This window comes from Peromyscus maniculatus, chromosome 1 (genome assembly GCF_049852395.1).
Source record: "Peromyscus maniculatus bairdii isolate BWxNUB_F1_BW_parent chromosome 1, HU_Pman_BW_mat_3.1, whole genome shotgun sequence".
NCBI classification, from domain to species: domain Eukaryota; kingdom Metazoa; phylum Chordata; class Mammalia; order Rodentia; family Cricetidae; genus Peromyscus; species Peromyscus maniculatus.
In genome coordinates, this window is record NC_134852.1 from 190,696,117 (window position 1) to 190,703,886 (window position 7,770).

The 7,770-nt window shown below is 45.2% G+C and overlaps 1 long non-coding RNA gene across 1 annotated transcript; it reads left to right on the forward strand.

The window, feature by feature from the left end:
* Positions 1-5,927: 5,927 nt before the first annotated feature.
* Positions 5,928-7,113, forward strand: LOC121826897 (uncharacterized). The gene is made up of 3 exons (XR_006069056.2): positions 5,928-6,009; positions 6,473-6,566; positions 6,825-7,113. It is a non-coding gene; the product is annotated as an uncharacterized LOC121826897 (long non-coding RNA).
* Positions 7,114-7,770: the final 657 nt, after the last annotated feature.

The following is a 7,770-nucleotide window of genomic DNA, read 5'->3' on the forward strand; positions in this document are numbered from 1 at the left end:
ATTAAAAGAGCTCGTTCACAAAAAGCTCATGTTCACCACATAGCTTCAACAACTCCCTCTCTCCCATGTTTCCCAAAAGGCAGTTTTCCACTTAATGCAGTAAATTCTGGATCATGGATATTCCTCCTGTCTTTAGATGGTCCAAGCACCTGTGGTCAGTAGCCTGAAAATGTTGATTGAGGTAAATTCTGGAGCCAGCCGGTGATGGCCCACGCCTTTAATCCCGGCACTCAGGAGGCAGAGGCAGGCAGATGTCTGTGAGTTTGAGGCCAGCCTGGGCTACAGAGGCAGATCCAGGACAGCCAGGGATACACAGAGTAACTGTGTCTCCCAAAAACTATAAATTTTTGGGGAGAGAGAGAGAGAGATTGAGAGAGAGAGAGAGAGAGAGAGAGAGAGAGAGAGAGAGAGAGAGAGAGAGAGAGAGAGATTCAACTTTCCTCACATTTAATCATTTAATTATCACAATAATATTATTATTGGCCCTACTGTACAGAGAAAGAAATGAAGATTCCAGACCCAGGCACACAAGCATGGCAGAGACCAGGGTGAAGCACAATTCTTTAAATGAGTGAAATGCCTAGAAACCAGAAAACTAAATGGAGGGCCCTCCCAAGCCTGTTTTCCTGACTTATTGCCAGACAGAAAATGGAAGTATTGGGCTCACACAGTGCCATAATTTTTACTTCCTATGAGTTTTTCCCTAGAAGATACTGCAAATGTCCTCCATCAAAATGTAGGAATAAACCAAGGAAGCAGGGTACACAGGATCAGGAGTTGAAAATAGAATCAAGGCTGAGGAGAAACAGCAGGGGTGTTGTGAAGATGATGTGGCATTTTCAAGATTTCCCTTTTAGAAGATGTTTTATTTATTTATTCACTTATTATCTATTTATTTGTGTGCATGCACATACCACAGCCCAAATGAGGACGTTCGAGGACAACTTGTAGGAAATGGTTCTCTCCTTCCACCACGGAGGTCCCCAGGGTTGAACTCAGGTTGTCGGGTTTGGCGGCAAGTCCCTTTACTTACTGAGTCAGCTTGCTGGCCTTTGTTCGGAGATTTCCATGAAGATAGCAAAGACAACAGAATGCCCAGGAGGTGGAAGTGACTGGAAGCGTCCTGGCGTTGAGCCCAGGGTTAAAATGGAGGTGAGCGATGATTGATGCTTTGTTGCTGTTGTTGAGCTTGAGGAGGATTCACAGAACACTAAGCAAAATGATGCAGTTATTAACTTCATGGGAACAACTCCTGAAAGCAGGAAAACTGAGCAACAATCAGCAGGAACTAATATTTATGTATTTGCAGTGATCTAAATACAGAATCTATGTGTGTGTTCTTGTTTACGCGTATATGTGTGCACACAAGTTCACACGTATGTATGAGTGCACAACTGCATGTGTGTGTGTGCGCGCGTGCACGTGTACACATGTAGACTAGAGAGCAATGTCAGGTGTCTTTCTCAATTCTCTATGTTATTGTTTGAGACAGGGTCTCTCACTGACTGACCAGTGAGCCCAGGGGATTGATTCTCCTGCCTCTGCCTCTCTAGCACGGGACCCCTGGGTAGGGCTGCCAGGCTGGTTTTCTTCTCTTTTACAGGGGTGCTGAGGATCAAACTCAGGTCCTCAGGCTTCGGTGGCAAGCACTTTACCAACTGAGCCATTGCTCCAGCCCCTAAATACAACTTTTTAATTTAACACTAACAAAACCTAACAAGAAGCCGACATTGCAGAAACATTTGCTCTGAGCTAATGTTACTGCTCCTATGGTTTAACCCATTCAGTTACTTCGCTCACCTAGGTGCCCTTTTCATCAACATCCTGTTAAGCTGGATAGTTTGCATGCATTTCCTGAGGTCACAAAGCTGGAATGCGTATTTAAGCAGCCTGTACTCAGAGGACCTGCTCTTCATGCTATTATGCCATCTCACACGGGTCCTGTGGAAAGGGAGGAAAACGGAGCGGCTACTAGGAGATAGTGCCGAGAAAGCTAAATCTTCATCTACTCTAATAATAAATCGACAGATGCATATCCAGAGCAGATAATGCAAGGAATGTCAGCCCATGCATACTACTCCATTTAGAAGACGTAAGTAGGTATCATTAGAAACAGATAAAACAGCTGAAAGTATCCGTTTCTGGAGAAGGAGACTAGAGAGGGGTGGGGAAGGGAACTTGTGCTATTACTGGAATTGCTTTGTTTAATTTTTTTGTGGGGGAGCAGGCTTCTGAGACAGGGTTTCTCTATGTGGCCCTGGCTGCCCTGGAACTCGCTCTGTAGACCAGTTGGCCTTGAACTCAAAAAAGTCTGTCTCCCTCTGCCTCCTAAGTGCTGGGATTAAAAGCATGCACCACCACCACCCTATTGTTTTGTTTAATTTTTAAAGTGACTTTCTTTTTTAAATAAATTTAGTTTTGCTACCTTAATCTATTGTATATGTATATGCATGCATGTATGCATATGTGCATGTGGTGTGTGTGTGTGTGTGTGTGTATGTGTGTGTGTGTGTGTGTGTGAACACCTGTCAGGGGTCCATTCTCTCTTTCAATCATGTAGGTCCTTAGGATTGAACTCAGGTCAGCAGGCTTGACAGCAAATACCTTTATCCACTGAGCCACCTTGCTGGCCCTAATATGACTTTCACATAACACTTGAACAGCTTTTTAAAAGAGAAATTTTCCTCACAGAGAAAAAGGTGCCAAGTCTCCTTGCCATCCAGTCCGCTGTCTTGTGGAGACCACTGTTGGCTTGATGGTGGTTTTGCTGCCTCATACCCCGGAACGAGGCCAGGTATCCTGGCAGTCATTGGTGACTGAGCCAGATGTTCTCTGTTACATTTATACTGGGGGCAGCATACAGACCACTTATAACAGATCCATCTACTGAAAAGGCTCCCATGGCCAAGACAAGCACATCTACCCAGAACTACACCCCCAGGTAACTACCTGCATGAGACTTTCAGTCACTATAAAATGAAACTTGGCATGCATTTCTGATCCCAAGTAAGCCAGCACTCTGAACTATCTAAATTCAGTCTTCTCTATTTCTAAGATTTCAGATTTCACTCCCTTGGCATCTTCTGAATCTTCTCCACTTTTTTCTCAGCTTAAAGAGTCAACCTGGGGCTGGAGAGACGGCTCAGCAGTTAAGGGTACCTGCTGTTCTTGAAGAAGGACTGGGTTCAGTTCCCACCTGTGCCTCCAGTTCCACCAGTTGAATTATGCCCTATTATGTCCCCCAGAGACATCTACACACACATAGTGCCCATAGACTCACACACATACACATAAATTTCAAAATAAGAATGTTCAAAGGAGGTGACTAATGCTGATACTGGAGATTTCTACAATCTCGGCTACTTTGTCATGAATGCTATAAGTGAGTCACAGCAATGACAATTATTACCACACTGTAGCGAGTGGCTTTGTCCTTAAAAGGCCCTTGAGTTAGAACTACCACAATACATGGGTACAAGATGAAAAGATACCATTGCCTGACAATAAATCGAAGAAGAACCAGAGCACAGCTGATGACCTCAGACATTTTTCTGACTGTACTTTTGGGTCCTTCCCAGAAACAAACCATTAGCCAGTATGATGAATGCCAGAATCATTCATCCAGGAATGATGAAACTCTACCTGGAAGCTGCAGTATGGCTCTATGCCATAGATCTTCACAACAGGGCCCTGGTACCTGTTAAAGGATTCTGAAGAAGGAGACTTGAACAGCGTAAACCATAGCTTTTGGGGAAGGAGACATGTCTTAAGAAGAACAGGTCTACTGTGCCCACCAGAGAGCTGCCAGCCGAACTGGCCAGCCTCTTGCATGTAGCTTCAGTGGCTGTATGTGGTAGCTGTGGACATCCACACTCCAGGAAACAAAAATTAAAAAGATTTGCCTAATGTGGGCAAGAAGTTTTGGAAAGGCAATGTCTTTCCAGAGAGTAGTCCAGGGATCTCTGCTGGTGATTCCAAAAACAGAGTCCCAGGCTACCTAGAATGATTAGCTTTTCTGAATGTTTGCCGAAGCCCTGCCTCCGCTAAATGAGAAGGATGGTTGTGGGAGACAGAGGAAGAGCAGGGAAGACAGTGTAGAGCATCCCAGTTCGTGCAATGTGAGTCTGTGGTAGAGGCTGTTCACATCACAGCAGATCAAAAGGCAAAGTTAGGACAGGCATCAGATGCTGGGCAGCACCTTCAAAGACCCACCTCTGGTGACCCACCAGCTAGGCCCCATCTCCTAAACATGACCTTCTGGTGAACGAGCATTCAAAGTATGAGCCTGTGAGGGAACATTTCAGAGTCCAGACATAACAGCTCATGAGGTATCAACTAAGATATGAACAATTCAATCACCCGGAAATGATCACACAGCTTTTCCTGTGTGCCAAAACAGAGGCACTATTAGGATACCGTTGTTTTCCTGCCCCCAACAAAGAGGGATGACGTAAACACGTTGCTTTCCTCTTCCCCAGAGGCCTTCAGCTTCCCATCCTATTATCAAGAGAGCAACTTCCTGACCTATGTGATGGGTCACACAGTGAGAGAGCTGCCTCCAGAGACCAGCATAAATTGTCTCTTTCTTAGATGGCCAAGTGTGTGGAGACTGAACGTGGGTGAATTTGCAGCAAGGCTCAGTCTCACGTATAGGGAGCGAGTGACAGAAGAGTCACCAATACTTGAGATGCCTGTCCTGTCGTTAGGTGTTTCAGAGAAATCATGACTACCTTTGCTCCTGTTGCTGATTAGGCCAAAGTGTTGCTTTCAAGTGTGTTCCCAACTCATCCAGGAGCCCTCTGAGTTGAATGTCTGGCTTTCGCTACTCCCATGCTTTCCCACAGCCCTCCTGGGAGCTGTCCGGGGACCTCTGTGAAGCAGAAATGAGAAAGACTGATGGAAAGAGCACAAAGTCGGCCAGAGGATAGGCTGGGGGAGGGGTCAGTGGTGTTCTGAAAGCCAGGGGTCCAGAAAGGAGCCTTGTAAGGAGGGAGAGTGGGTGGGGATGGGGCGGGGGTAAATCTTGAGAAGTGTATCTGTGGGTTACAGCCCTAACACCATTTAAAAGCACATCGCTGGACCATGTTCATCAGATGTGTCTTCTTTGAGAATAGACTCCATGAATCATAGTTTCAACAGAATTACGGAAAAGACTAACATAATTCCGCTGCTTCCTTTGAATGAGCATTTGCATAACTTGAGTAGGTTATCTTGTACCTTAAGAGAAGCCTGGAAAATTACCCAACTCACAGGATCCTAAGCAACCAGAAATCCAGCAGACGGATCCCAAACACTCATCAACACACAGCTATCCCTGCTCTTCTTATCCATGCGACTGTACCAAGGTCTTCCAGAATCATCTTTGCTACTCAGAAATCAATGGAAATGTTTCCCCTCTCTGTCTCTGGAAACCTTGGCTTTTAACCTCATTACAGGCTGTAGGCTGTTCCCTTAGAGGGCTCAGCTGTGGCTTGGGCTGACTTGGTTGACATTTTGCATTGATGTCGCCCCCATGTGACAGCATGGGTTCCTACTTCAGGTCACTGGTCTCTAAGAAAGAGACCCTTTTAACTTCCCAAATTGAAAGAACACAGATATTTAATGTTTTCACAAAACCAAGAGCTGTTTAGTAAGTGTATGTAGATTTGGGTTTACAGCAGAGGAGAAGGCAAAGGCTTTCTTTCTCTCATACAAAAGAGAGAGGAAACAACCAAAGTCTGGTATCTGAGCTGTCTCTCTCTCTCTCTCTCTCTCTCTCTCTCTCTCTCTCTCTCTCTCTCTCTCTCTCTCTCTCTCTCCTTATTTGTTGATGGAAAAGGATGAGGACAAAGATAACTGAGTTGGAATTCACTGGGAAATTACTCCAGAAACTATGGAACAGGGCAGCACAGAAACTGGTCCCCACGGTAACCATAGTGACAGAGCAGCAGGAGGGTGGGAGGTGTGGAGAAGAGTGGGCAAAGAGCATCACTGGACGAGGACAAAAGAGAAACGGAGAGAAGTCACCAGGTCAAGGGTTCAGGGGCAGGGGCTGGGAATAGCTGGAGCTAAATTCAGGATTTTAAAGGAAGAATTTTAAAAGTAAATTGCAGTGACTTAGGAAGGCAGCCGCTCAGACAACTGTGGCTGGCCACATTCCTTTACATTAGAAAGGCGGTTTACACTTGCGGATGCAGCGGGATCGGGAGGCAGGTGTAGAAGCTGTAGTTGGAGAGGAGACCAGGAGGCGCCCTTAGGGCTGTGGGAAGGCGACCACAACACCCCAGAATTGCTTATCTGGGTGACCACGGCATAGGGCTGCCCCCTGGTGGCGAGTGTCTCCAAATACCAGGAAATTTCGCTCTGCAGCTGAAGTGACCAAACCCTACCAGGAGGGATGGACAGATGAGAGCATAAAAAAGCCAGAACGATCTGTAAAATATAAATAGTAAGCCAATGATGAGTAACGGACTTGTCTGTGCTTCTCCCGCAGCCCAATAGGGTGGCACACGCTGATTAGATTTCTTCTTGCTGCCTCATCCTCTGTGTGATTAAAAAAAGAGAGGGAGGAAAGAGAGAGAAGAAAGGTATCTTCCTTTCCCTCACCCTCTTCTTCTCCTTCACCCTATCCCATCCCTCCTCCTCTCCCTTCTTCCCACCTTTGTCCCCCAACCTTTCATTTTAAGGACTTACTTATTTATTTTACTTATTATATATTTATGCCTTTCAAAATAAAATGAAATCAAAACAAATCTCTTAAAAAATAAAATAAAGAGGAGGTTGAACCCTGCCCTGGACTGTTCCATAAAGGCAAGACCTGTGCGGATCTTCTCTGCGTATTTCAGGATCCTCGAGAGTGTCTCAGCAGCCCCACCCAAGCTGCTAGCTCCTGTCAGGCCGCTGCCAACAGCCCCCCATGGCGGTCTCCCAGCTCCTCATCCCTTCCTGGCTCTCATCCTGGCTCCTGGTCACCCGTCTGCAGTCTATGGATTCTCGTCATCTGCCAGTTCTCTCTAGCTCCGCCTCTTTGCTCCCTCAACTGCATAAGCTCTGATGTTGAAAAATCTGTTTGATCATGTAACAAGGGAGCTCCTTTCGTCACTTGTCTGCCATGACAATTAAGATTTAGAATTAGTCGCTTTGTGGCATGTGTATGCATTGTCTAATCACTATACACACACACACACACACACACACACACACACACACACACACACACACACACAAACCATCTTAAAATTTCATCTCCATCTCTCAGCTTTTTGTCAACCTACTTATATTCCTTCCTATTATAAAAATAATTCCTAAAGGGGCTGGAGAGTACCTCTGATGCTCTTACAGAGGACTGGGGTTTGATTCCCAGCACCCACATGTCAGCGAACAACTGCCTGTAACTCCAGTTCCAGAAGGTTCAGTACCCTCTTCTAGCCTCTCTGGGTACCAGGCATGCATATGGTATGCATAAAATAAAATAAAAATATTAAACACTTTAAATGATTCCAAAATAGAACATGTATTATTGAAAAATCAAGATATAAACAATTTTTGCTTCTGAAAAAGTAAAAAAGTCACCAAGAGATTAGCAATTGTAGCATTTTGGTGTGTTTTCCATCATTCTATCTTCTTCCTGTGCTTTTATTGATTTCTTTTTAGACACACATGTGTGAAGTAACAGCAATAACAAACTAGCAAGAAAGTTAAAGATGTGGCCCGGGAATGTGCCTGGTGTCTTAGTTACTTTTCTACTGCCGTGTGTACCATGACGGAAGTAACTTAGAGTAGAAACAGGTT